Genomic DNA, 27,816 nt, shown 5'->3' on the forward strand with positions numbered 1-27,816 from the left:
TTGGGGGTCTTCTCTAGGGCCTTGTTTGTGGATTGGTACAATTACTGCTGTTCTCCAGGAGTTTGGTATTCTGTGCAGTTAATTGATCAGTTTTGTGATGTGGCATAGGAGGCTTGCCCAAGCGTTAGGATCTTCTTTGATTATGGCATTGGATAGTCCATCTGGGCCTGGTGCTCTAGAAGTATTGAGTTTGTTAATCAGGAGAATGAAATCTTCAAATTCTGCGTGTACTTTCCATGTTGGGTCTGTTGTGGGCTGTGTATTCTGTTGATCTGTTTCTCGTGGTGCGTAAATGGTAGTAAAGTGCGTTATCCATTTTTCTTGGATTACATTAGCTTTTTTACTGTAAAGAGGGTGCCAGGGACTGAGCCACAGTAGTTCATGTGTCTGGTCTCCCCTGAATCTAGTAACAGTAAATCTTCCATCGCCGGCCTCATTTAAGTCAATGAACACTGCTCAATTGTGCCATGGCACATACTTGAACAGATGGGCATATAATATTTCTCTTTTTATATTTGCCATAAGTGCCAGGTTGTTGGATAGCGCATGGGTTTAGTTCACGCACAGCAGAGCTGTGTATGAAACCTGCATGTCACAATTTCCAATCAAGGCAGGGTTGTTTCAGTCCTTACCTTAGTGCTGCTAACAAGGTGTTGCGCCAGCATCTACTTCTACCACCAGCTTTCAACGCCTGAAAATGTAAGCACTATGTAATAAAAACAAGTGATAGTTAATTTTATGCTGTCAAAGTACAGTTATGGCATACAGGACCACCTTTGACTAATTTGGAAACTGAAAGCCCATCTTCTCTGTTATTTCCTTTATTGAAAGACTTAATGGATATTTGTGGTTGATTAATTTTCAACTCAGGGTGAAAGTTCTTCAACAGCCATCAGTATGGTAGCCCTATAGGGCAGAAATTGTAAAAACTGAAATCAATTTCAAGATCAGATCTAAAAAAAATACATCATTCTTGGTCCATCAACAGAGACTAAGAAATTCCCCAATGACAAACTGTTGTATAAATGTAATCGTAATCGTATCCCTCCCACTCCCCCACACCTGTTCAACAACTCAACCTAGGTACAACAACCTTGTGCTGTCTTCCCACACCACATGGTTTCCTCTGACCCCCAGACAAGCTCTTTCAAATTGACCCCTTTATTTCTATTCCTGAACCCTGACTGGAGCACAGGGCAGCCTGCCGAGTTTGATAGCAGAGTTGCCCCAAAAAAATATCCATTCTCCTAATCTTAACCTCACATTTGAAAGGAGTAACAGCACCTCTGCTGGTGCTCTGCTGCAGTCTGCCCCAGACAATGTTTTTCTGCTCCCTTAGTAGAAGATGTGGATGAACACCTCCAATACGGATTACGTTATTTCACAGCCCAGTATTGAAATGTGTACCCACTCTGGCCTAAAATAAGATTGGCAATTGCATTAAATCTCTTTGTGTACATAAAATGTATTCCTACTTGCCATAAGAACAACTTCAGCTTTGCTGCTCTCTGTTCATCTCTCTGTGCCCCATGTATGGCTGCACACCTCTGTAAGTCACTGTAACGCTCACCTGATTCCCGTAGAGGCGCCGGTCTTGACTGGGCATATACCGTATCTTCAAAGGTGATGTGTAACACACGGCTGGCTCTTTGGGCTGGACCTCTGTGCACTGTATGTCTGACTCGAAGGGTAAGATGTCTGCAGATAGAAAATATGGGATTAAGGAACTGGGTTATTGAATGTCTCTCTCTTCTTCCCTTTCTCTTCTCCTGTAGAACCCCAAAGGTTAACGCTCTCACCTTAGGTAAGTGAACGCCGTGCTCTCCATCTGCCTCCGGGCAGGGTGCTGTAACCAGTTTCTTCACTGGATAAGGGGAGCAGGCCTCTTGACTTCAGAGGACTGCTGTCCGTCGTTTACTGCACGAACGGTAAGTTTTGAGTAATTCTAATGTCTTTAAAGTCTTTAGTAATGATGTTTCTTGTTTTGCAGGGTTCCGGCGATGGCGGATGACGGGCTGAAGTGAGTTGAAGATGGAGCCCGTGTGATGAATAGAAGCGCCTGGAAGCACGTAAGTAAGCGCTTGTTGCCTGCTTCACGATGCGCTCTAACGGTCTTTTTATTTTGCAGGTACAAGTTCGGAGCGGCTGCAGGGTGCCGGAATACCCACTGGGTTAGATGTGGAAAGGAGTAATGGCACGTGAGTATTAAAGTTCCCCAATGTCTTTAAACGCACCTTGTTTTGTCTTTCAGATGCGGGATGCAGCGCCGAAGGCCTCCAGAGCGTGCGAAGGGTTGGTAAGCTTTTGTTTTTCAGATGCCGGAATGCAGTGTGAAGACCTCCGGAGCGCACGAAAAGTAGGTAAGCCTTTGTCTTTCAGATGCCGGAATGCAGCGCGAGGCGTTGGTGACAGCCGATGGACCAGGTAAGTGAAGAGCTGTCACTGAAGACCGCAATGCTAACCTGTTCTTTCTTGTCTTTATAGGTGTTGCTGAAGACTGGATTCAGGATGGTAAGCCTTTTTCCTTAGGCCCAGGATCAGATGCAGAAGACACGATGAGCGTTCTGCTGCAGAGGATGCAGAATAACGCAAAACAAGATTCATCCATCGGATGTGGTTTAAATAGCCTCCTGTAGTGCTTAGGTGTCTCCTTCCACAGCCACGCCTAGGTAAGAAAAGAGTTCCTGCTTTCCAGAAGAGTTCCAGTGTTCTGAATCTAAGGAGTGGCTCCTGCCCCACCCAAAAGGAAAAGTAGTTCCAAACAGAAGAGGATCAGAGGCTCAACTGGCAGGCAAGTAAGCAGCATGGTCTGCTGCAGGTAAGTCCACCCAAGCATTATGAGCCCGGCGCTTCCAGCGCTGGGACTGGGCATATTTATGAGCCTGGTGCCACTGGCGCCATGACTGGGTCCAAAAGGTCCCAATTGGGACTGGTTGGCACTCGGAACCTGGGTTATGGATCTGCTTCCAAGGGAGTTGGGAAAACCCTGACCTTTTGGAAGCAGAAATCATGACAGTACCCCCCTCAAGGCCCCTCCCAAACCGGGCTTCTCCGGGGGTTTTGGCTTGTCAGGAAATGTTCGGTGAAATCTTTTGATTAGGCGAGGAGCGTGGACATATTCAGCAGGTTCCCAGGATCTCTCTTGGGGGCCGTAGCCTTTCCAGTCAATTAGGTAAAATAGTTTAGATTTGGAGATCTTGGAGTCCAGAATGCTTCTGACTTCAAACTCGAGTTCTCCATCAACTAGGATAGGTTTTGGAGATTTAGTTAGTTGGGTTTGAGGTTGCACAGGTTTTAATAGAGAGACGTGGAAGACCGGATGCATCTTCATGTGCGGGGGCAAGTCCAACTTGACCGCTACTGGGTTTACTATGGTAGTGATGGAATAGGGACCAAGGTATCTTGGGTTGAATGTGCGTGGCCCTTTTAGAGGTAGATATTTGGTGGATAACCAGACTTGATCCCCTACTTGATATTGAGGGGCTTCCTTCCGATGTTGATCTGCTCCTTTCTTGTATTGTTCTTTAGCCCTTTGAAGGTGAGAAACAGCTTCCTTAAAGGCTTGGGTGATTGTAGAATCCAGGTAGTCTACTGCTGGTGTTTCAAGATCTTGGAGGGGATCCAACTCCGAGGTTCGAGGGTGACTGCCGTACAAAAGAAAAAACGGGGTTTTCCCAGTTCCCGAATGGACAGAGTTATTGTAGGCATATTCGGCTATCCAAAGGATGTCTTTCCAAGTTTTTTCAGTTTGTTGCAGCATGCAGCGTAAATACTGTTCCAGAGTTTGATTGGTCCTCTCGGTTTGTCCCTCGGTCTGAGGGTGGTGACTGGTCGATAGTCTCACATCAATTTGAGCCGACCGACAGCAACTTCGCCAAAAATGAGAAATAAATTGACTACCTCGATCCGAAATTAGAACCGAAGGAAAACCGTGCAGTCGGACGATGTTTTCGAGAAATTCTCGGGCCAGAGTTGCTGCTGTTGGCAAGCCTTTGAGCGGAATGAAATGCGCCATCTTGGAGAATAAGTCCACGATTACTAGAATCGTATTGTATCCGGAGCATGGAGGTAGATCGGTGATGAAGTCCATAGAAAGCGTATGCCAAGGGCGAGGTGGGATGTCAATAGGGCGTAAGAGGCCTGCTGGTCTTTCCTTTTGACTCTTGTTTTGGGCGCATACTCCACAGGACATTATAAAGTCTCTGATATCTTTTTTCCAAGACGGCCACCAGAAGTAGCGCTTGATCTTTTCTGAGGTCTTGGCCATACCGGGATGTCCTTCCATTAAAGAATCGTGATAACAAGAGATTACTTTTTTCTGTAAATCTGTGCTGGGTAGGTATAATCGTTCTTGGAAATACAATACGTTGTCCTTTACTGCAAAGTCCTTTCCCTGCAGATGCCAATTCTGTGTGTCTGCTGGAGTTACAAGTTGCCTGGCTTTATCCTTAACTTCCTCTATGGATTCTGTGGCGATTACACCCAGAATTCTTTGTTCGGGAATGATTGGTACAGGTTTAGGGTTGATCAAGTGTTCTTCCACTCCCATCCGAGAAAGGGCATCAGCTTTACCGTTCTTTGTACCAGGTCGATAGGTAATTATGAAGTCAAACTCGGCAAAGAATAATGCCCAACGGAGTTGTCTAGAGGATTGGGCTTTTGCGGTTTGCAAATATTGCAGGTTTCGGTGATCCGTAATCACAGTAGCGGTGTGTCGGGCCCCCAGCAGATAATGCCGCCAAGCCTTAAAGGCAGACTTGATAGCCAGAAGTTCCTTGTCAGTAATCGTGTAATTGATTTCAGGAGGCGAGAATTTGCGGGACCAAAATGCCACGGGATGCAACTGATTGGTTACCGGGTCCTTTTGAGATAGAACTGCCCCCATGGCAAGGCTTGAAGCATCAGTTTCCACGATGTAGGGGAGTTCGGGGCGAGGGTGTTTTAAGATTGGTGCAGAGATAAATTTAGTCTTCAAATCCTGGAAAGCTTGTACCGCCTCGGTAGACCATTCAAAACGTTTGTTTTTCTTTAACAAGGTAGTGATGGGCTGGACTATTCGAGAGAATTCGGGGATAAACCTGCGGTAAAAGTTAGCGAAGCCTAACAAGCTTTGCACACCTTTTACGGAGGATGGTGATGGCCATTTGAGAACTGCATCGACCTTCTTTGAATCCATACGCACTCCGCCAGGTGATAATATGAATCCCAAGAATTCAACTTCAGTCACGTTGAAAACACATTTTTCCAACTTAGCTAAAAGTTTGTGTTGACGCAATCTTTCGAGGACCATTTTCACGTGTTTCCGATGTTCAGATTCCGATGAAGAATAAACAAGGATGTCGTCAATGTAAACAACAACACACACATCTATGAGCTCTCTGAGGACATCGTTCATAAATTATTGAAAGGCGGCCGGGGCATTGCAAAGTCCGAAGGGCATGACCTGATATTCAAATAGCCCATACTTGGTGCGGAAGGCCGTCTTCCATTCATCGCCCTCTTTTACTCGTACCAAGTGGTAAGCTCCTCTAAGATCCAGCTTTGTATATATGCATGCTTTTCTGACTTGGTCCAGGAGTTCAGGGATCAAAGGTAACGGATATCTATTCTTAACGGTGATCTGGTTCAGGGAGCGATAATCTATACAAGTTCTAAGGTCTCCTTCCTTTTTTGAATGAAGAACAAAGCTGAAGAAGCAGGGGACTTGGAAGGACGAATAAACCCATTTGCCAGGTATTGATCCAGGTATTGTCGAAGGTGAAGGTTCTCAGGCTCGGTGAGGGCATAAATTCTACTACAAGGAGGAGTAGATCCAGGTATCAGGTCTATCTGGCAGTCATAAGACCTATGAGGAGGTAGAGAGTTAGCCTGATCCTTCCGGAAAACATCTTGATATTCTAGGTATTCGGGAGGTAACTGGGGAGTCTCTGAAGAAATTGCTGCCAGCGCAACACCAGGTGGAGGGTGACAAGTAGAGACACATTCTGGAAACTGGACCGTTCTTGCTCGCCAATCGATCAGAGGATTGTGTTTCTCTAACCAAGGTATTCCTAGAATAATCTGAAACTGAGGGGCCTTGATCACATCGAACACGATCTTCTCATGGTGTCCATCTTGACTTACTAGCGTCACCTCTTGAGTGGTATGCGTTACTGGCCCGGAGGCTATCTCCGTACCATCCACCGTAGTAATGACGTCCTTTACTGCCTTCGGACAAAGAGTTAGATTCATCCTCAAAACCATTTCATGATCCACATAATTGCCGATGGCACTGCTGTCGACGTAAGCTTCAATTGCATGTAATCGATCCGGATTATCAGGGCTAATGAGGACCATATGTATCACGAAATGCGAGGTCACGGAACTGGTTTTCACGCTCGGCAAGAGGACCTCTATTCTTGTCGGGCGAGGTCGTTTCCCTGCTCAGAGTTTGTAACTTTGGTAACTGCAGCTCCTACTGCCTTCTTGGCAGGTTTCACCGGACAGTCTCGAAGAAAGTGCCCTGAGTTTCCGCAATAGAGGCATAATTGCAACTGTTTTCTCCTTTCCCGCTCCTTTTGTGTTAGAGGACCTTTCAGACCCCCTATTTGCATGGGTTCCCCGGAGTCTACTCCTTTGGAAGGAGTTGGCGGTTTGGAAAATACTCGAGCATCAAACTTGGAACGATCGGCCTTCCTGTTCTGCAGTCTGTGATCTATTTGAACGACTAAGTCTATATAGTCCGAACAATCTTGTGGGGGATTCACTACTTGGGCTAACACATCTTTGAGCTCTCCACGTAGACCTCTATAAAACAGCGTAATCCTTTTGTCCTCAGGCCATTGAGTTTCCACTATCAGTCTGTTGAAAGACGCAATATAAGCCAAAAGGTCTTGATTACCTTGTCGCAACGAAAGAAGCTCATTGTCCAAGGCCTGCCCCTGTGAATGTCTTGCGAACAGTTTTTCCATACTGAGCTGAAAAGCTTGAAAATCATGGAGGACCGGATCATCTTGATTTACTAGAGGGATCGACCAGTCTGCCGCATTGCCACTAAGGTACGAAAGCACGAAAGCTACTTTAGCTTGATCAGTTGGAAAGGCTGCTGGCCGGCATAAGAAATGCAACCGGCACCGATTGATAAATACTGCAAACCTCTTTGGGTCACCAGAAAATCGTTCGGGCGGAGCCAGAGGTACATTCCCAGGTAGGTTGATCTGCACTGGATTCATAGAGGATGTAGAAGGAAGATTTCCCCCAGATGCGGGTAACGGGGTCTGTCCGGCTTGTGACTGTAGCAATTGTCTAGCGAGATCATCTGTTCGCTCCTTGGAAATAATCAGTTCCCTTCTTAGAGCGTTCGTTTCCTGACGGGCTGCATGCACTTCTGCCCTTAGTTCCCCAAGTAATTGGGCTAGCTGGTCGGTATCCGAGGTTTCCATAGCGCCTGGACGGGAGTTTTGTGGTAGGCTTTGCGTTCTGTAACGCTCACCTGATTCCCGTAGAGGCGCCGGTCTTGACTGGGCGTATACCGTATCTTCAAAGGTGATGTGTAACACACGGCTGGCTCTTTGGGCTGGACCTCTGTGCACTGTATGTCTGACTCGAAGGGTAAGATGTCTGCAGATACAAAATATGGGATTAAGGAACTGGGTTATTGAATGTCTCTCTCTTCTTCCCTTTCTCTTCTCCTGTAGAACCCCAAAGGTTAACGCTCTCACCTTAGGTAAGTGAACGCCGTGCTCTCCATCTGCCTCGGGGCAGGGTGCTGTAACCAGTTTCTTCACTGGATAAGGGGAGCAGGCCTCTTGACTTCAGAGGACTGCTGTCCGTCGTTTACTGCACTAACGGTAAGTTTCGAGTAATTCTAATGTCTTTAAAGTCTTTAGTAATGATGTTTCTTGTTTTGCAGGGTTCCGGCGATGGCGGATGACGGGCTGGAGTGAGTTGAAGATGGAGCCCGTGTGATGAATAGAAGCGCCTGGAAGCACGTAAGTAAGCGCTTGTTGCCTGCTTCACGATGCGCTCTAACTGTCTTTTTATTTTGCAGGTACAAGTTCGGAGCGGCTGCAGGGTGCCGGAATACCCACTGGGTTAGATGTGGAAAGGAGTAATGGCACGTGAGTATTAAAGTTCCCCAATGTCTTTAAACGCACCTTGTTTTGTCTTTCAGATGCGGGATGCAGCGCTGAAGGCCTCTGGAGCGTGCGAAGAGTTGGTAAGCTTTTGTCTTTCAGATGCCGGAATGCAGTGTGAAGACCTCCGGAGCGCACGAAGAGTAGGTAAGCCTTTGTCTTTCAGATGCCGGAATGCAGCGCGAGGCGTTGGTGACAGCCGATGGACCAGGTAAGTGAAGAGCTGTCACTGAAGACCGTAATGCTAACCTGTTCTTTCTTGTCTTTATAGGTGTTGCTGAAGACTGGATTCAGGATGGTAAGCCTTTTTCCTTAGGCCCAGGATCAGATGCAGAAGACACGATGAGGGTTCTGCTGCAGAGGATGCAGAATAACGCAAAGCAAGAATCATCTATCGGGTGTGGTTTAAATAGCCTCCTGTAGTGCTTAGGTGTCTCCTTCCACAGCCACGCCTAGGTAAGAAAAGAGTTCCTGCTTTCCAGAAGAGTTCCAGTGTTCTGAATCTAGGGAGTGGCTCCTGCCCCACCCAACAGGAAAAGTAGTTCCAAACAGAAGAGGATCAGAGGCTCAACTGGCAGGCAAGTAAGCAGCATGGTCTGCTGCAGGTAAGTCCACCCAAGCATTATGAGCCCGGCGCTTCCAGCGCTGGGACTGGGCATATTTATGAGCCTGGTGCCACTGGCGCCAGGACTGGGTCCAAAAGGTCCCAATTGGGACTGGTTGGCACTCGGAACCTGGGTTATGGATCTGCTTCCAAGGGAGTTGGGAAAACCCTGACCTTTTGGAAGCAGAGATCATGACAGTCACTTGCACACAGCATGCTTGATTTGGGCTATCATCCCCAGGAATGTAGAAAATCCCTCTTTACTTATTTTGTCAACATCAACCCTGTCCCTTGGGCTAAGTCCTTCTCCCGAAGGTGGATTGTTAAAAGGTTTGGTCACAGCCATGTGAATTCAATCTCCTATGACACAATAACAACTTGTTTCCCTTTGTTTTGTCCTTGCCCATTCAACGCCCCTCGCATGTATTATAAAGTACACCCAACTGATTCCTATGCAGCCTTTCTCTAGCACTGATCCTGCCCATTTGATGACGGAAGGGTTGCAGATACAACGGAATGAGGACTACAAGGGGTCTCAGACCGAGACCACCTTCAACCACTTCTGACAACTCACTTATTTCATATTTGACAAGTATATACTTTGTATTTGTCAGATTTACACCGCTTAGCAGCCCCACCTCACTCATACCCAATTCTTCTTTTTCAGTTGCTGTGCTGATTCTTTAAGAGTAGTTACGGATATCCATTGGAGTCCCAAGTATAGCTTTAAGTACCTTCCTCTAATGCACATTACATGTGCCCAGATAGTTCTTTCCCATTGTCAAGCTTGAACATCTGCCCGGACCCTCAGCCACCCTCTGTGCAAAGTCTTCATATTCATTCACCTACTCATTGCCTATGCTTTGTCTCTTAATCACTGGATTTTCCCATTAACACTTCAGTGTCATTCCTTCTCTAGTCACCTGAAGGGGCAATGCCCACCTAATGGTAGTCATTTTGGAAATTGTCATTGCTCCACAAATGATAAGTAAATGTGCTGAGGGATGTTATGATATCTTATGCCGTGCACCGTTACCATTTGGGGTGGTCTCCAGGCGCTCACATGGCTCTGTAAGAAAGAGGGCGGTGGGTTAGTGGGATTAGAATGACAGGATAGGCCCAGAACCAGGAGAAACAAGCGTCTGTGTGTGTTGGCTTGTAGATGAGTTGATTGCGTGCACTAGCTTGTTGTATCCGTAAGGGTAAGTCCCAATGCCTGTGTTTGTTGTTTTCAAATGTTTATTTTGTTGGGTGTGTGTTTGTGTGTTTCATGTGTAGTTTGGCTGCAGTTTTGATCATGTACACTGGTTTGTTTTATCTGTAAGGGGAAGGTCCAGTTTCTGGGTTGTTTGTTGTGTGTCGTTGTTTGTTAAGCTGCACATGTGTTTTGTGTGTTTCATGTGTAGTTTGTCTGGTATCCGTAAGGGTAAGGTCCAGTGTCTGGGAATGCTTGTTGTATGAAATGTAAGTTATGTTGGGTGTATGTTTGTGTGTAGTTTGGCTAGCCTATAGAGTGTGCATAGCACTTGGGAGGTATGTTGGAGGGGAGCAGGAGCAGGGTGGTTAGTACATTGGCTGCTCTCTAAGTTCTTCCAAATATGTCATCAGAGCTAATCTAGCTGCAACTTAATGGTGCCCTCCACTTCTTTCAAGTGCAACATACTAATCGCCCGACTACCCCTCTAACCTCTTCACTAGCTACTCCCACAAATTCCTCTAAGTGTAATACATTGGCTACTCTCACTAACCAGTGACTGGGCAGCAAGAATGACATGATTTCAAGTGTGCTTCTGAATGTAGCAACATTGACAGCTAATGTGATGTATGGCTAATCTTCACAAATCTGTCTAATGTGACGCAAGGCTAGTCTTCAACAAATCTATCTGTATTTGACACATAACAAATCTTCATAGTTCTATCTAAGGTGAAGTGTGTCTAATCTTCACAGTTCTATCAATGTGACACAAGGCTAATCTTCACAAATCTATCTAAGATTGACACATGGTTAATCTTTCACAAAACTAAATGTGACATATGGCTAATCTTTCACAAATATGTTTCTATCTAATGTGATGCATGGCTAATAGTCCCAGTTCTGTCTATTGTAAAACATTTCCTGCCCCCAAATTACATCTAAGTACAACGCATGTCCTGCCCCTTAAATACATCTAAATACAGCACATTTCCTGCCCCTTACACACATATACGTGCAACTTATTTCCAGCCCCCAAAATACATCTAAGTGCAACACATTTCCAGCCCCCAAAATACATTTCTCTGGCTATCTAAGGAGAGCAGCAGGTAATCTATACAATGTTCTGATTTCATGGTAGTAATTAAGAAGTGGCAGGGTTTTAATTGAGTACAGTAATGGCTGTGCTCACCGCCATACTACCTTACCTTAGTTGTTGCTGTAGGATGATCCATCAGGTTTCTATGGGCGAACAGGGGCAAACAGGGATGGGAGCTGCCAAGGAGGCGAGCTGCCCTTTGCCATTGCCATTGGCTGGTTGCTCGGACAAGGCTGCCCTGGGGGAGTTGCTGAAGGCGACTGTTTCAGTCACGTGGGTGGGGGTCAAGAGGGCCAATCAGAGCGCTGTTGGGCAGCAACCACAAGAGAAACCAGTCCGCACTAAGGGGATGAGAAGCCAAGCGGGTGGGCCTGAAGAGGACAAAGGGAGTGCTAAGGCCCTATGTAGGGCAGGGAAAGGTCAGGGACACCTACCCCAGGAGAGGATGTGGCTCAGAACATTGGGAAGCTTTGAGGACAATACAGGCAACCAACAATACCAAAGATGGCAATTATGTAAGAATCAAGATGGTGACTGAATCGCTTGAAGGTTCAGTTGGCAGATCTGCACCAGGACGCAAAGACCAGTGCAAAATGTAATACAATGTAATGTTATGTAAAGTGCTCTTCTATAGCACACTTTCACCAATAATGTGGGCCTTGCTGCACATGGCTCTGTAAGAAAGGCAGCCAGGGTGTGTTAGTCGTATACGGGTTATGGATTGCAGAATTGACAAAAACATTGTTGTTGTTATAAGATGGGTGGGCAATGAGTCTGTTAACTGCACTGGACCTGGTGGGGCATCTGAATGGGGCGTGTATGCTTTCAAGATTTTAGTAATCAGGAGTTTGTTGATGGATGAGAATGGTGGGTTGAGCGCAGATTAAGGTGTGATCACTTCCTGGTTCTTTTGTGTAAATTTCACTAAGAGATTCAGGTGCAGAGCAGTATCACACAACAGGGGATCCATGCATCAAACTGATTTTTCATGGATGGTAGTGTGAATAGGTTTGTAAGTGATTGTCATAAAGTCGCACAAGTTTCTACAGCACAGAGTTTAGTCAATTGCAATTATATTTAATTTCTTTCAAAATGGTTGGTTGAAGAGTCAGGTCTTAGGCTGTTTCCTGAATGTCAGGTGGTTTACTTCCAGGTGGAAATGTTTGTGAATGGCGTTCCAGAGCTTCATGGCCAGAACTGAAAGAGGATTCTCCTTGTATTTTCTTATTGAAGTAAGGCTCATATACTAGTGCAGTATTGCTGGACCTAAGTGTTATGGAGAGAGTGTAGTGTTGAAACTTATTTTTGAAGCAGAGAAGATCTCTCCCATGGTCGATATACACGGTGTTAATGCTTTTGTTTATGTGTAGTGTAAAGGCATCATGAACACAGTCAACTGAGTAGAGTTTTGGGATACAAATTTTTATTAACCGAAATTTGGGGTTGGAAAAAGGCCTAATTTGTCCTATGCTAAGGTGGGTTTTCCCTACCTAAATGAAGCGAATGATAGTCTGTGTCAGGAAGTCCAAAGCAAATTTCTGTCTGTGTCAAAACCTATACTTGCCCCCACATCTAACGGTATACAATGTGTGGGGATGTCAGCGTCAAATGAAAAAGTGTTCAAATAAAAGTTTGTAGCATCTTCCAGCTCTTGGGTGGAAAAGGGTTTTCCCTTCCCCAAAGTTCAAGTAGTTTACGTTATCAGATAGGGGTTCCCTACCCCATACTTTCAAGTCTCTCAGGGCTCTCAAATAAAACAATCTTCCAGTTCAATTGCTTCATTTCAGTTCACATATATTTTCTTGAATTCAATCACAAAAGTGGCTTCTTCTTAGGTGGATGCACTCGGGCTAGGCGCAGTTGTCGGACGACTCGGTCCACCCATCACCGGTCACGAAGCTGATACACCTTACTTAGATTGACTTTATATGCTTTATGCCACAAATTCAGCTTTTCAATGTGGCTTGACTTAATGTTCATTCACATACCTTTGATACTTTGTTATATCTGGCTTTATCACCATTCACTTGTGCTTACATAAACCAGTATAGGCTTCCCAGAACACTCTCCTGCTAGGAAACCCAGTCTCTGTTATTGCATCTTCACAAAATTACTTATAAGCTTCCCAGAACACTTTCCTGCTAGGAAACCTATTCAGTGTTTCTTGATTCATGGCAATGCTTGTTTGCTTCTTGACAATGTTCATTACAACCATTCATTCCTTTCAATAGTAACTTGCTTCGCTGAAAAATGCTGACGATTACTGGTAATACCTTTTTGCCTTTTCGCTTCTTGAATATTTTCATTATAACTATTCATTCCGTTCATTGAAAACTCAGCTTTTAATAATGCATGTTTTAACAGTTATTGGACCTCTGGTTTCAGACCTTTACTTTTTATGCACTTTCCCAGCTTCTGCTGTGCATACGACATGCCCCGGGGTCCCCCTGCCATCTGGGCAGCCTCACTGGTTTCCAGTCGCATACCGGTCAGCTTCTGTATGGCGCGAGAGAACCTCCATTGGCTCTCTCTGCCTTGCGCTACCTTTCCAGAGCCACCTCCGCGAAGGATCTCAATTCACCCTGCTGCATTGCCTGGAACACTGGTAAGCACTGTCTGCGCGATTCTGCAACTGCGAATGTCCAAGGAGCTTCTCTCCACTACCGCGTCTCTGTGGCTTTCCGCAATGCCGGTTCCACACTCCCGGCTTGCTCGCGAGTCTCGACCTGGCTTCTCTCTGGTTCCCGCTCCTCCATTGCTGCAGCCTCTATGGGTCTCCACTTCTCCTCTCGTGTCCCACTGTGTTCCCACAGGGAAACAGAAATCGCTCTCTCTAGCCATTGCGTCCTCGATTTAAAATTGCAGGCATCAACTAAGATGTCAGAAAGACTAGACTGCTCAGTGTCAAACCAACAGTCTTTCTTATGTGTTTGATGCCTCTTGCTCGTCTCAGTACCACTTTAATGTCTGTGTATGTAAGAGTCATTATAAAGAGGATGTATGGCTCTGTGGTGTCTCTTCCTCGTCCCAGTACCTGAATGGTGTCTACTGTCAAATGATGTATGGGAAAGATAGGGAAGGGACTGAAAGTAACTTACAAAGGCTTGGGGAATATTAGGTTCACTGGAAAAGGCAAATGGGGGATGCCATGTCTCACCCAAGGGTGCCTCATCTCCACTCACCAAGTCTCCTCGCATATCCACCCCCAGGGTCAGGAACCAAAAGTGACAGCCACCCCTGGCCACCTGGGAGGAGGATATATTGGGGAAAGAAGTGAGGACGCCCTCAGATTCCTCACAGTAGCCAGTGGAGAATAAGAAAATGCTGCTGTTATATTTTTGAATCACTTAATTCTGAGAAGTAGACATGCAGCTGCATTTTGGACTCTTTGAAGTTTTCACATTACATTATTAAGGTGTTCGAGGCTGTTCTCATATTCTAGTTTGGATAATATTAAATAACTTACAGCCATAGTTCTATGTGTGAATGTTAAGTAAGGCAAGATGAGGCTGATGTGTCTGGGTCAGGTAAGCGAACAAGGAGCAGGAACAAGACTGACCCAGGTAAGTAGACAAGAAGATGATGCTTTATTTCTTCTTGGTTGCAGGTTACATAGGTGAGAGGTGGGAGAGTAGGTCACTAGCATCCATCCTGGTTCCTGTCTCTACTCCAAGTCCTCTAACTGCCTTTCTTGGAACCCCATGGTTCTACAGGTTCCAACATACCTCATCTCATTCCATGAGGCCTAGCTTTGCACACACATACACTTACGCACAGATACAACATAAGTCCTCCACAAAAGCAACACAGTTGAGAAGGACAGGCCTTCTACATGGCGGGACAAACAAACAAGAATCTAACCCAAACTCCTTCTACCCTGGCCTGCCACGCCAGGGTCACGTGACTGCCCCTCGTGAGCACAAACTTAGCCACACAGGGACAAAGTAAAGCTACCTACATTTTCAACCCTCAAGGAAACTGGACCTCCTTCCGCCAGGGACTGCCACTTCCTGGCAACAAGTCTGCCACACCTGCATACACTCCTAAGCCCACGAAGGGTAAAACTCACAAGGCAAACAACGTCCCAGGCACCCACCTAACTCAACAAAAATCACACATCCAGAAGACAAATTGCACCTATTGCACCTCGACAAACTACACCTCATCCCCTCTCCCACAAGAAACACATAAAAGGAATGAAAGGCTGATAGAAAAACAGCTAACACATAAGAACACACAAAACAATGACGCAACCACACATGGTGTGTAAAGATGCATAGTTTCCGAGTGCTGTGTAAAAATTCCATGCAAGCACAAAAAGAATGGAACAACTAGTGCATGCAAATAAATGATGCTTTTGAAAGGTAAAACACCTCTAAACAAGTTGGGATGTCTAATATCTCTTACCAGTGTTCTAAACTGCAAATGTCTAAGATGAACACATACCACCAAATAAACTTACTAGTAAATTGCAATACCACTAGCAGTACATTGTGTTCTAAATGAGAAATCTACCCCCTCTACTACAAGAATAGGAACTACGATCTTAATTCTTCCAATACTATAAAACTGGCAACACAAACCCCAACTGTAGACTTCATTTTCATTAACTTCATGCTCATGGGACGCTCCAAATGTCACTGGATACTCACCAGATAAACTCCATTAATGGACGCTCTCTCTGATGTGCCTCTCATGTGTCCACTAACATCATCTCATGAAATAACTCTATTCACAGCTGCTCTGATTCAACACACGACTCATGTATGAAAACTAACTTGTCTCTCACACTTATTGATCTCTAGAATTCCAAACATGGCTGCTCAGATTCAACATGCAATTATCATACATCTGAACAACTCCAATCATGGCCACTCTCATTCAACATGTGACACACGTAAAAACAACATCATATATACAATTACCCTTATGTATCACAAGCTTCACCTCTATTAAATTATAACTCCACTGACATATTAAACTCTTGATTAATATGTGGACAACACACCTGGCCAGCATGTGAGCCACAACTACAACTTCATGCACATTTACTTCTCAAACATGCACACACACTCTCACTCATAAACCCATGTACATACCTCTTAAACATGCACTATGCACTCTCACACTTACTGCAGATTTCATATTGAAACTACACATTACACCTAACATGAACTCACTTATGCTTAAACTCCAGACAAATACAACTTTATAAATATGGTGACTTTGGGATGATAATAGCATTTGGCAGAGCAGTGTTGACCAGGCACTGCTCTGTCAGTGAATACCAATACGCAAATAAAAAACATCCCAACATTAATCAAAAACATTACATTCTGGGGGCCGCTGTTGCGTGCAATGAAAATGGCTGCCTAGTTGAGGAGCTCCACAGCCCGGCATTGCTTTTGCTGTCAGATTATGCTCTTCACGGTACAAACTACAGAATAGGAGTCTTATTATTTCCCAGAAGCAGCCCTGTGACCGAGTAGCTTGAATTGACTCCCGGTGCCCACCTGTAGAAGCGGCCGCAACCTATCACCCTCCCGAATCTCCTGGTGCGGAGTGGCTGGGCCTGTGCCCCGCCTCCATCTGAGGCCCGCCGCTGCACTATGCGGCACTGTGTTGGGCCTTCAGCTTGTGGCTTGGACTGCCTGGCGGCTCGGCGAGGGACACTGGGGAACTGATGCCTGCGCCTCTTGGAGAAGTGTCCCCCCGTTTTTCTCCAGGTGGTGTGGAGACTGGCAAATCCCCACCAAGCTCTGACTGTCTGTGGGGGTGTGTTGATGCGACTGCCGCCATGGGGTGCCGCTTGCCCCCACTGGAGCTACCGGTGGGTAGACCCCGCACGGCAGCACAATCCTCCAGGCAATCCAGGATCCAAGGGAGCCCAGGGATCCAAGGGAGAGCGGGCCCGCAGCGGCCCTTACCCTGTTCTTCGATGGCATGGAGGAGCCGTCCCTCGGAGGGGGGGGGCCGCCCATGTTGACGGCCGGGGGGCCGTAGGCGGGAGCGGGTGGTTCTACGGGCGAAGCTGTGGAGGAGCGAGATACGTCAGCGCAGCCTTAGGCCGATACAAATCACTGGCCTAATCAGTCCTTCCCCTTTTTTAAGCTAACCCTCTGTGCCAAAAGCTCAGGCTGACTCTATAGCAGAGTCTGCAACAGCCACAGGTTTAGTGCACACAAGTATCTTACGGCTCCACGACAGACCAACTCTATCAAGCCAAAACCATGGTCGCCGGGAGAGTGTTGATGTACCCATCATTAGTCCTGCTCCTGCTTGCTGTTTTATGCAAGCGCTTCCTATAAGGAAGGAGCAAGACCACGAAGAGCACTTGGATACGGCTCCTTTGTTTGCTCTACCACAACATAACTTCCAACAACTTCCATGGCCCTGGCTGCCATCTTCTCCATCACGACCTTCCACCAACAGAAGACTAATTGATGTATCTTACAACAACCCGAAAGATACCCCAACTAAGAAAATCGACATCCTATCCATCATGTCCTCCGTTACCATAGCGCTAGCACCATTTTGCAAGCTGTATGAAGCGATTAACGACTCCCTCAAAGACCACACATCCATTTTTGCAATGATGAATTCTAAACTCATCTTTTTGGAAGGCTATATCAACGCCTTGGAATGCCGCAAAAACGATCCATGCACCTTGCCTCACGTGAGCCAACCTAACAGCATTGGAGTCTCTAGCAACAACAGTAAAACCTTTGACCACCGGACAACTATAGACTCAAGTACACAAACAGATCCACAAGTCAGGAATATGTCGGATAACTCTCATATCCATTGCTGAACAAAGCCAAAAGTTCTTTCTTCTCACACTTTGGGGCTTGTTAGCTCATTGACAAACAAATCTAAACCAACAAACTCTATACCCAAGGACAATGATGTGATGTGCTTGGATGACATGCCTCCGGCCAAAGGAACAAAATGGCACGTCAGACAACTGAGAAAAAAGCATTGCCAACTACCTCTATGGCTGGCAAATGGAAAGCAATAACCAGGCCACTATTCCCCAGGTATGCCTAAAACTTGCCTCTACGCACAATCCATCCGCACCGGTGCCAAAGAAAACCCAATCGCTATCTCTGGGATCGACACAAAACAAAAGTACACTGGCTGATGCGGAAGGCATGGAACCGAAGGATCCTCTAACTCATCAGAAACACTCTAATAACAATTTACATTCTCCTAACACTACTAACGACTTTCTTTGCCATAAGGAGTCGATGGATCTAAGCCAACACCTTGATACCACCAATGACAGCCCGTTAGAAGTTGCTGCTTACCATTCTAGCAGCGGGACAACTCCTCTACAAACTGTCACATGAGACCTCTCAAGTTTTCGATCACTGAGTGACCGTTTCAAAAACCTGTCAGACAACGCAGTGTTTCAGTCTAATTCACACAGCCAAGAACCGACACAGCGTGTATCTACGTCAGAAGCAACAGCTCGACAGACAGTGATCAAATACATCTCGAGGGTTCATATGCATAGACAGACAGAGGACACTGATCAGGCCGCTATCAGTTTGAGTAACCACCATAGGTGACCTCAGTATGGCACTCATGCCCATTTGAGATCTTCCAAAAAATAAACAACAAGAGAAGCCTCATCGCACGAGCGATTTAAGAATAGGATGAGTCCCACGTTTAAATTGCGATAACGTACAGACAACCAAAAATACTTAGGGCCTCATTACACGGACGGCGGTGGACCAAGGTGCTATTAGCACCTTGGTCCATGCCGGTAAAATACCGGCACCGCCTTGGTGGAAAGGGGAATTTCTGCCCTATTCCAAGGTTGCTGGGGCGGTAATTCCCCCTTCCCCCATTGCCCTTCCCCATTCCCATTTTTGCCCCATAGGGCATAATGGGAATGGGGTAAGTGTTAATTACAGCACCGCAAATTGCGGTACCGTAATTAGCTCCCTGGTCCCTTTGCGGGTTGGTTTTTAACGCCTGCAAAAAGCAGGTGTTAAATTCTCCAACCCGCAAAGGGACCTCGTAGTAAAGTGGTAAGGTTTTACCGGTACCTGTAAAATATCAGTACCGGTAAACCCTTACCGCCGTCCGTGTAATGAGGCCCTTAGTCCTGAATAGACACACAGTGATGAACCTGATGCATAGCATTTCAGCTGTAAGAGTCATCAAATCTGAAGACTTTAGGACAGTGGTACCACCCCACAAAGGCCAAAAAGCATCTTGCTTTCTCTACCCTACATCTAAGGAGGTGGATGCTGTGTTAGCTAAGGCGACATATGCGCTTTATAAACAGGGATTTGATCTAACACGTCTAAAACGTAAAACCAAATGGAAAAGAGTTGGCAGACTATATGGATGAGCGGCCTCATGTGCTAGAGCACCGAAGCAGACCTTACTCTGAGGATAAGCCACACTCTGATGTCCAAAAACTAGGTGCAGATTGTCACCAAAGTACCACACAAACAGCCGTTTCTTCACCAAGTGAAGCGATGCAACCAAGGTCGCCTTCAGGCTATAGATCTGATACAGTACAGCCGACATCTCAAAGGGAAGTCTCAACGCATCGACTAAAAGACCCGGTCAAAAGCATTAAGGACCCGGTGGTGTCAGCACGAGATTTAACCATTCAGAAGAAGGCTGACCCCCGTAGACCAGATTTACAGATACAAACATGGTCATGGCTTCCGAAAACACTGTCATCTTGACTCCACAAATAGCCACCATCGCAGATCTCCATCCCTCTGGACTCTTATCTACTCTCCTTAGCTTGCTGGAACACTAGGGGGTTTCTCCACCTAACAACCCCAGGAGAAATCAATCTAGGTGGCTCTGACATTTTGTCTCTACAGGAGTTGTGGTTGAAAGAAAAACCAATGCTAGATGGGTTTGAAATAGCTTTCTCAGCAGCACTATCAGGCGAAAAAGGCAGACCATCTTTAGTTTTGATGATCGCAGTACGGATGGGAAGTGGCCTACAAATTGTAAAGATTATCTTGAAGTCCCCCTTCGTCCTAGCAGTCCTACTCGCATGGCTTCACAGAGAGGCCGGTTCAGAATCTTTATCTTACATGCATCTTTCATCTCTGGGCGAAAAAAGCAGCTTGCGAAGACCCCTTACAATCAGGGTTCAAAAAGGGAACAGGAACTAGCATTAACATCTTGCTTGAGCATATTAAAAGCCAAAGTCCTGGAAGGGAACCATAAACTATCTGGCGTTCTTAGACCTTGCCCAGGCTTTTGACTTAGTTAACAGAGTGAAACTCTGGAAGAAACTAAGCGATTGGAACTGTCCGCCGGAGATCCTGGGCCCTCTACAAGCTCTACACTCCAACACCAGTGTACAGGTTCGGCTGAACTCAAGGGGGCTGCTATCCTCCGTGATACCAACATCCCGAGGAGTTAAACAGGGCTGTCCTCTTGCTCCGGCTCTTTTTTTGGCGTACTTTGCAGACTACAAGGAAGCAAATGCCGAGATAAGATATTTTCCTCCAGTAATTGGCAAAGCGAGAGTTCCTAGAATCCTTTACGCAGACAATCTAATACAACTCGATCAGACTCCAATCGGCCTACAAAGTCAGCTTGCTTCCTTAACCAAGTACACTAAAGAGAATGATCTGGAAGTCAATAAACAAAAAACAAAGATAATGGTTTTTGAAAAAAGGAGCCGGAAAAGAGGCAACCCAGCATGGTTCTTGTCAGGAGAGAAAGTGGAACAGGTTTTAGATTTCAAATATCTCGGGGTCCTGATCGACTCTTCGCTAAAAGATACAGCAATGCAACTTCGTCTATATGCAAAAATGAGAAATCTCATTTCACAGGCCAAAATCCTCGATAGGAAATACGGTCGCTTTTCACTGATGCCACTGCTCAAATTCTACCGGGGGAAAGTGATTCCCACAATCACTTATGGAGCTGACGCTATGCCATCTTTACCCAATCTAATATGGCCTAGATTGGAGAGTCTTTTCTGGCAATCAGTTCTTAATCTTCCGAATTCCACACCGATAGCGTTCATCAGACGAGAACTTTCACTATCGTCTTTGACGGCAATAGTAACTAGAGCTACTATAATGCTATATCAGAAGATTAAGGATCCATCTACTCCAACAATTTTTTCCCTGGTCCAAGAAGAGCTGAACTCAGGCAAGTGTAAAATGCTGGCCATTTGGGAGAACAGATGAAAACTAAACATAGAAGTCTGTGGCCGTTCAACTGAAGAACTAGTTTCAAATCCAACTAAAACAAAAAAAACTCTTAGACAAAACAGACTGGATTGACCCGCTAGAGAAAGCATCCACCTATAAATTGACCCAGCATCTGCCCACAACGGTCAGAAAACTGAACGAAGTTCAACCATTCCTTATAAAGCATCCAAATAGGAAAACAAGATCAACACTTCTCTGAGCCAGGCTGAATCTACTGCCTACAAATGAGATCCTGCAGATAAGAGGAGCCTCCATGACTAACAGTTGTCGTTTTTGCAACTCCAAGCAAACTATTGAAACGCTACGGCATCTCTTACTATCATGCCCGGGTACAAGTCTATTCAGAACCCCATATTTGTTACACCACTTGGAGAAAGCTTATTTGACAGAAGAAGAGCTGTGGTGGGAGCGATTAATAGGGTCCTCAGACCTTCATGGGTGATAGCAGCTACCAAAATTCTAGATTTAATTTTTAAGGACAAAGTAACAGAGCTCTTGCGAGAAGCTCAGAGCCCTTTACAATCTACGAATTTTATAATCTAGAGGGTACTTTTCTCTGATGTCAATTTTGATTTATTGTGTCTCAAATTGGTGCTTATTTTTATCTCTACTTCTACTTCTTCTTCTCTTTCTTTCTTCTTCGCTACCTCTTCATCTTGGATTATTTTACTCGCTTGTAAAAAACACTTTGCTGATTAAAACTCGTAATAAAAAAATAAAGTGAACCAACAATAGACATAGGAGGAAAGCAGGTTGGTTAAAACAATAGGCAGAATACTGGGCCCCTACCACTAGGCACAGTTCTGTATGAGGATCCCCACCTGGGCAACCTGTAAATAAAGATATAAAACAAGCCCAGTCCATATATTGGCTCTCATTCTGAGTTGGGCGCAAAGGGATACCGGGCACCGTTAAGGACATCGGTGCCAGTAATCCCTTTGTGCTCTATTCCGAGGTCCCTTAGCGGGTCTCTTTGTTAACGCCTGGTTTTACCAGGCGTTATCGATGGGGCCCATTAAGGGACTCCAGAGCTAATAATGGTACCGCATTTTGCGGTACCGTTATTATCGCCTTCCCCCTTCCCATTGAGCCCTATGGGGGCTGAAATGGGAATCTGGAATTTCTTTTCCAATGGGGACTTACCGGTCCCGCAAAGGTGGGAATAGACCTGTAAATCCCCATTGAACCAGGGAAGACTCGGTACCGGTATTGGAGGTAGTCATGGTGCAAATAGTGCCATGATTACCTCCATACTCGGAATGAGGGCCATTGTCTACTAGAGTCTTATTTCCTTGTATAAAGGTTCTACTACCCCAATGTACCTGGAATACAGATTTCTTCGATGGGTCATCGACAGATCCTTCTTGAGTGACCCCCTTTAAGGCAGGAGTCACGGATCGTCGATAGTCCTCGAGAAAGATGAGCCTTGGCGTCGAGAGTTGTCGATGAAAAGGTTTGATGGTGTCGAGGCAGCAGCTTCGGTCCTGGCGGTGATCGTCGACGATCAGTCACGGACGACCTGCGAGGACGAGGTGTGCGGTACACCTCGGCGTCGATAGTTAGTGCCGCAAAGAGTCACTGAAGAACTTTGGCCCAGCATGGGCATCGGTTCGTTGGCATCTTTGTGGTCTTCGGGTGGCAGGAAACCTACCAGCAGATTCTCCTCAGCGTGTCGGCGGCCTCGACTTTCTTCGGGGGGAAAAAACAGTCGGCAGCCGGCGGTGCTGGCGAGAGAGTCCTTGGATTCAAATGTCTTAATCAATGGAGCTTTGCGGCTCCGGTCATCGGTGGCTCGGCGTCAAGCGGTTTCCACTTCTCGACAACACGGCTTCGATGGGCCTCCAGTGATTATGGTGGTCGTCCGAACCCTAGTCGACAACGGTGGATGGAATGTCTGGGTGCTTTACTTCAGATTCCTCGGAGGTCCCCGTCTCCGGTTGACAGTCTTTTGAGGGCTGGCTTGCAGGGGGGCTTCGGCAAAGGTTAAGCGGTGCATGAAGGTCCCTCGTAGCTCGGGAAGAGGTCTCCTAGCCAGGTCCTCTCTCAGATCAGTCCTCGACAAACTCAACAGCTTTCGGATCGGCTCGAAGCAAATGCAGCAGCAAGTCTTCTTCCAGCTGGGCTTCAAGGAGAAGCATCAAGTATCAACTTCAGTATCTGAAGAATTCTAGCAGTGAGAGGTCCCCAGATACACTGTTTGGTCTCTCATTCATTCAGCTGGGTCACACTCAGGCAACAAATCACTCAGAAGGGCATTCAGCAGGCAGGCAGCCAATCAGGTTCACAGTGCATTCAGGCCATTCTCCTCCTTCTCAGACACTGACAACAAGGAATGTGTATTGAGACAAGCACCCAGCCATTCAGCACTCCACACTGCATTCTTATAGGGCTGTCTCATTCATTGTATTACATACCAGAAACCAGACCCATACATGAAGTGCATATTGGTCACACACTCCATTCACCCAAGTCCCACACACAGGGTGTACCCACAACATACAGTCACTGGGAAGGCTCCAGCCAGTCTGGCCTGGATGAAATACCATATATGGAACTTCCACCCAACAGCCAGTCAGGGGGAAGGGACAGAATCAGGGCTTCCCAGTACTTTGGGAAAAACAAGCTAACAGGAAATAGGAAGCAAGAGTCCACAGGGGCCATCTTGTCTTCTATCAGGAATCAACTGATTCCAATGGCAGGGCCTGGGTATCCCAAAATGAAGGATACTCAGAGCACCTGTCAAATTCAGCATGGAGCTGCCACCAGCTCATACCCTGCTCTGTGGGCCATACACAGGTGCCCAAAAACATACACTAGCGGCACAGGTTTGTACCCCCACCCGTAGGTGCCATAAGGGTATCCCAAGGGTCTGTACCGCAAACCAAAAAGAGGAAGAGCTGCACTGCCAGGCGTCGTACATGGACTCCTTGGCATAAAACAATACAGAACACACATGAAAAAGGACTACAGAACAAGGACAGGGAGGCCCTGTCCCCCAATGCATTTGTGGTCTTGAAACAGTGAAAGAAAATGTGCTTGACATGTATCCGGTCCACTAAAAAGTCTAACGCCTAACCCAAATAAAGTAGACTATTGCATTATATACTTGCCCAATGGCGGTTGAACCTGCAAACTTTATGAGCTGGAAAGTGTGGGGACTTGGCAACCCGACGAAGATGCGCCATCTCCAGCCATTCATTGAACGGCATAGGGTACACGTCTTGTTCCTACAAGAAACTCATTAATTAGCTAGGAGCAATGAGAGGTTCACAAGGAATGAGGCGCGCAATGCTACTACACCTCATACCCATCTCAGTGCAGGGGGTCATGACCATTATCCATAAGTTCCTGCAATACATTCACATAAAGTCACACCTTAATCCCTTGGGACGGTATGTTTTGCTCCAAGGCGTCCTCTTTGGTCGTGACATTATTCTGCTAAACGTATACAGCCCCAATATTGATGACCCCAATTTCTATACGGAATTAGTGGGACAGCTTGCACTCTAATCCTTAGTACCTGTGTTGTGTGGAGGCAATTTTAATTCCAGAATGACAGATCTGGATCCAAATCCTGACAACTGATGAAATTCGCCCTAACGCTGCAACAGGCCCTGATTGAAAGGTGGATTGTGGATGCCTGGAGGACATGTAATCCCACGCTACGCAAATACTCCTTTTACTCCAAAGTTCACAACTCACATTCTAAGAAAGACCTATGGTGGGTGTCGAATACATTAATTGGCTGCCTTACTGGAACCAATATTTTATCCAGGACTTTTTCAGACAGCTCCCAGATTACATTGACGCTATCACTGCAGCGATATTGAATCCTGGACCCTGCGGGGGACACCCCCGAAACCCCTGCTCCCACAAATGATCCCCCCCAAAAATATTGCCTATGGCAAGACAAAAGGCCATATGTATGGCAATATTTTTGGTGGGTATATTTTGTAGGGATACCGTATTATTATGGTTTCAATTTTCATAAATCCAGTGGTTTTTAATCCAAATCGACCCCCTGTCCAATTAAGTTTGACACCATTGATATACACTAATGTTATGTCATGTATAATGGTCTTATATAGTGCACCTGTGCCCTTCAGCGGTTCAGTGTAAGTGGCTCTGCAAGAGAAAAGGAGGAGTATGGGTTGTTAATGAGATGGAGAGGGAGGGTGATGTGAAACCTGCAGTGTTGTTACGTGTAGGCCTGAAGTGCCAGTGTCCTGAGTGCTGATCTGTTTCAATACAGTTTAGTGGTGGCACTTGGATATGTGTTTTATCCAAAGAGGTGAGCCAACGATCTGATATATCACTGTGATGGGAGCATGGGATAGCTGCTGGATTGGTGGTGGAGTGTGATAGCGCTAACAATGTGAGCTTTGGCATAGCTCTGTTAAGTTTAAAGTGGTATTGGTTGGCATGAAGATGCTGTTATGACTTCATGTATATTTGTAGTAGATGGTGGTAGGAGATGGAGAGGTTAGTTTAGTAGTTAGGTAGAAGAGGGGGTTTAGGATTAGTGAGGACTCCTATTACAGAGTCTTCGTAATAGACTGAGTGGAGTGCCAATATATTGTTGCCACACAAGAAAGGCTTTTAATCACATTGTTCTCCAACGGGATCCAGAGTTCTAACTATTCAGGCTTCCTTTTCAAGGCAAGTCGAAGAAAGACTGGCCTGATTAAGTCTGATCACCCAGATGTATTCATTGAGCTCTTGTGCGTACGTGTAGGGCATGTGCTGATGAGACTCGATCAAAAAGGTTCTGTCTCGGTTTCATACTTTGCAAGGTTGTTGTTCAGTGCGGAATGTTTTTCAATCCAGGTCCATAATGCTCATCTTTGTTTTGAGATAGCCAAAGCAGTCCACATTTATTTTGTATGCCTATTTAGCAGATTTGTTTCCCAGAGGATATTTGCTCTGGCATGGCTGTTGGTTGAGATTTGCTCGGCATTCTTCCATTTGATCCGGTCTTGGAGGGTGCCTTTTAAGCACATCAAATATGGTCTTATGGATATCCATGTTTTGTGGTATTCCATAAAGATTACTGTATCTTCTGTGTGCAGATGCCTTCTAAATAAACTCTATAGTCTGTGTGAGAAACCTGAAGGCGTCTCACCCGCTAATCCCCAGGGATCTGTCATTCAGGTGGATCAAGGGTCTAATTTCATGAGCAAACACATGGGTGAAGTCAAGGAGCTGCTCCATATGACCACCTTAAGAACTCAAGTTTACCCTCCCCAAACAGACAGAAAGATTCAATAAAACACTCAAAATTATCCTAAGAAAGATGGTAGATAAGGACGGGCAGCACTGGGACAGCATAATCCCCTGGGCTCTATTTGCAGTAAGAAAAACTGCAGGAAGGCACACTTCCTGCAAGCTGTCACAACCCTTATCCAAAACCCCCACTGGCAAGTCAACCTGTCAGGCAAGGTCAGGGTTTGGGGTTCCATTAGGACCTCAGAGGCCTTACATCCTCTTCCAAGACTCTCTTGGAGTCAGTCCTGGCACCTTTGGCGCCACGCTCATATTCAGTATGGAGAACATCTTTGAATGGGGACTACTTTTCTTTGGGCCTGCAGTCAACATGGAGGCCCCCACATAGCCTAGTTCCCAAGAACTAAGCTATGCGGTATAGTGTTTTAGGTGTGGTGGCCTGGGACTACTTTACCTGGACTACTTTACTGGGAGGCTATTTAAACCACACCCAAGCACCAGAACACGCTTCGTGTTATTCTGAAGCCTGCAGCGTAACGCTCACCGTGTCCAGTGTCTTGATATCAGCAATCCTTGGAGCAACGAGCCTGCAGAGGGGAAAAAGAACATCATTAATAGAATCTTACCTGCAAACTCCATCCTATCATGCGCCCGACGTTCATTCCTGATTCTGCTTACTTGAGGGCCGTCTATCCAGCAAACTGCATCTTCTGGGCACCGCATACTTACCGGAACGAAGCAACCTGAAAAGGAGAGGGAGAAAGACAACATTAGTGAATGCATCCCCGGCTTAATATAAGCAACAGATATCACGAGAACCTCACCTGGCTAGTCGCCTCTTGGCCTGCATCATTCCGAAACACCACGCCCGCCCGAGTAAACATCGCGACCTGGAAAGGAAGAGGAAGCACAGGTTAGCATATATAAGGCGAAGCAGCGCCGCGCATAGCGGATTACTTACCGGTGTGCAGCGCACATCTCGCGCCATCCATTACCGGCAGGTGCTCGATCCACTACCAGCACGACACGCCGAATCTACCGCACACCTAGGGAGAAAGAAAAAGACATTAACCACAAAAGGAAAGGAAGGCAAGAACATTATTATATACAAAGACTGCTACGCAGCAAGACCTACCTTAAAGACACTTTAACAGGCTTGCACAAGTGAAGTAACTCGGTCGCCCACACCCATAGGATACTACGCAACCCTGCCATAAAAGGCAGGACGGAGAGTACGCCTTATACTGAAACAAGTTGAGGAGAGGGCCAAAGGGTCAAGTTCATGGGAGGTGGGAAGAGATCTTACCTGAGTCGACCAGTCTTGAACCTAGCCCTCCTGTAATTTCAGGCTAGGCTTTCATCGAAGACACCACCCG

This window comes from Ambystoma mexicanum, chromosome 9 (assembly GCF_040938575.1).
Source record: "Ambystoma mexicanum isolate Mex_15411 chromosome 9, UKY_AmexF1_1, whole genome shotgun sequence".
Taxonomy (NCBI): domain Eukaryota; kingdom Metazoa; phylum Chordata; class Amphibia; order Caudata; family Ambystomatidae; genus Ambystoma; species Ambystoma mexicanum.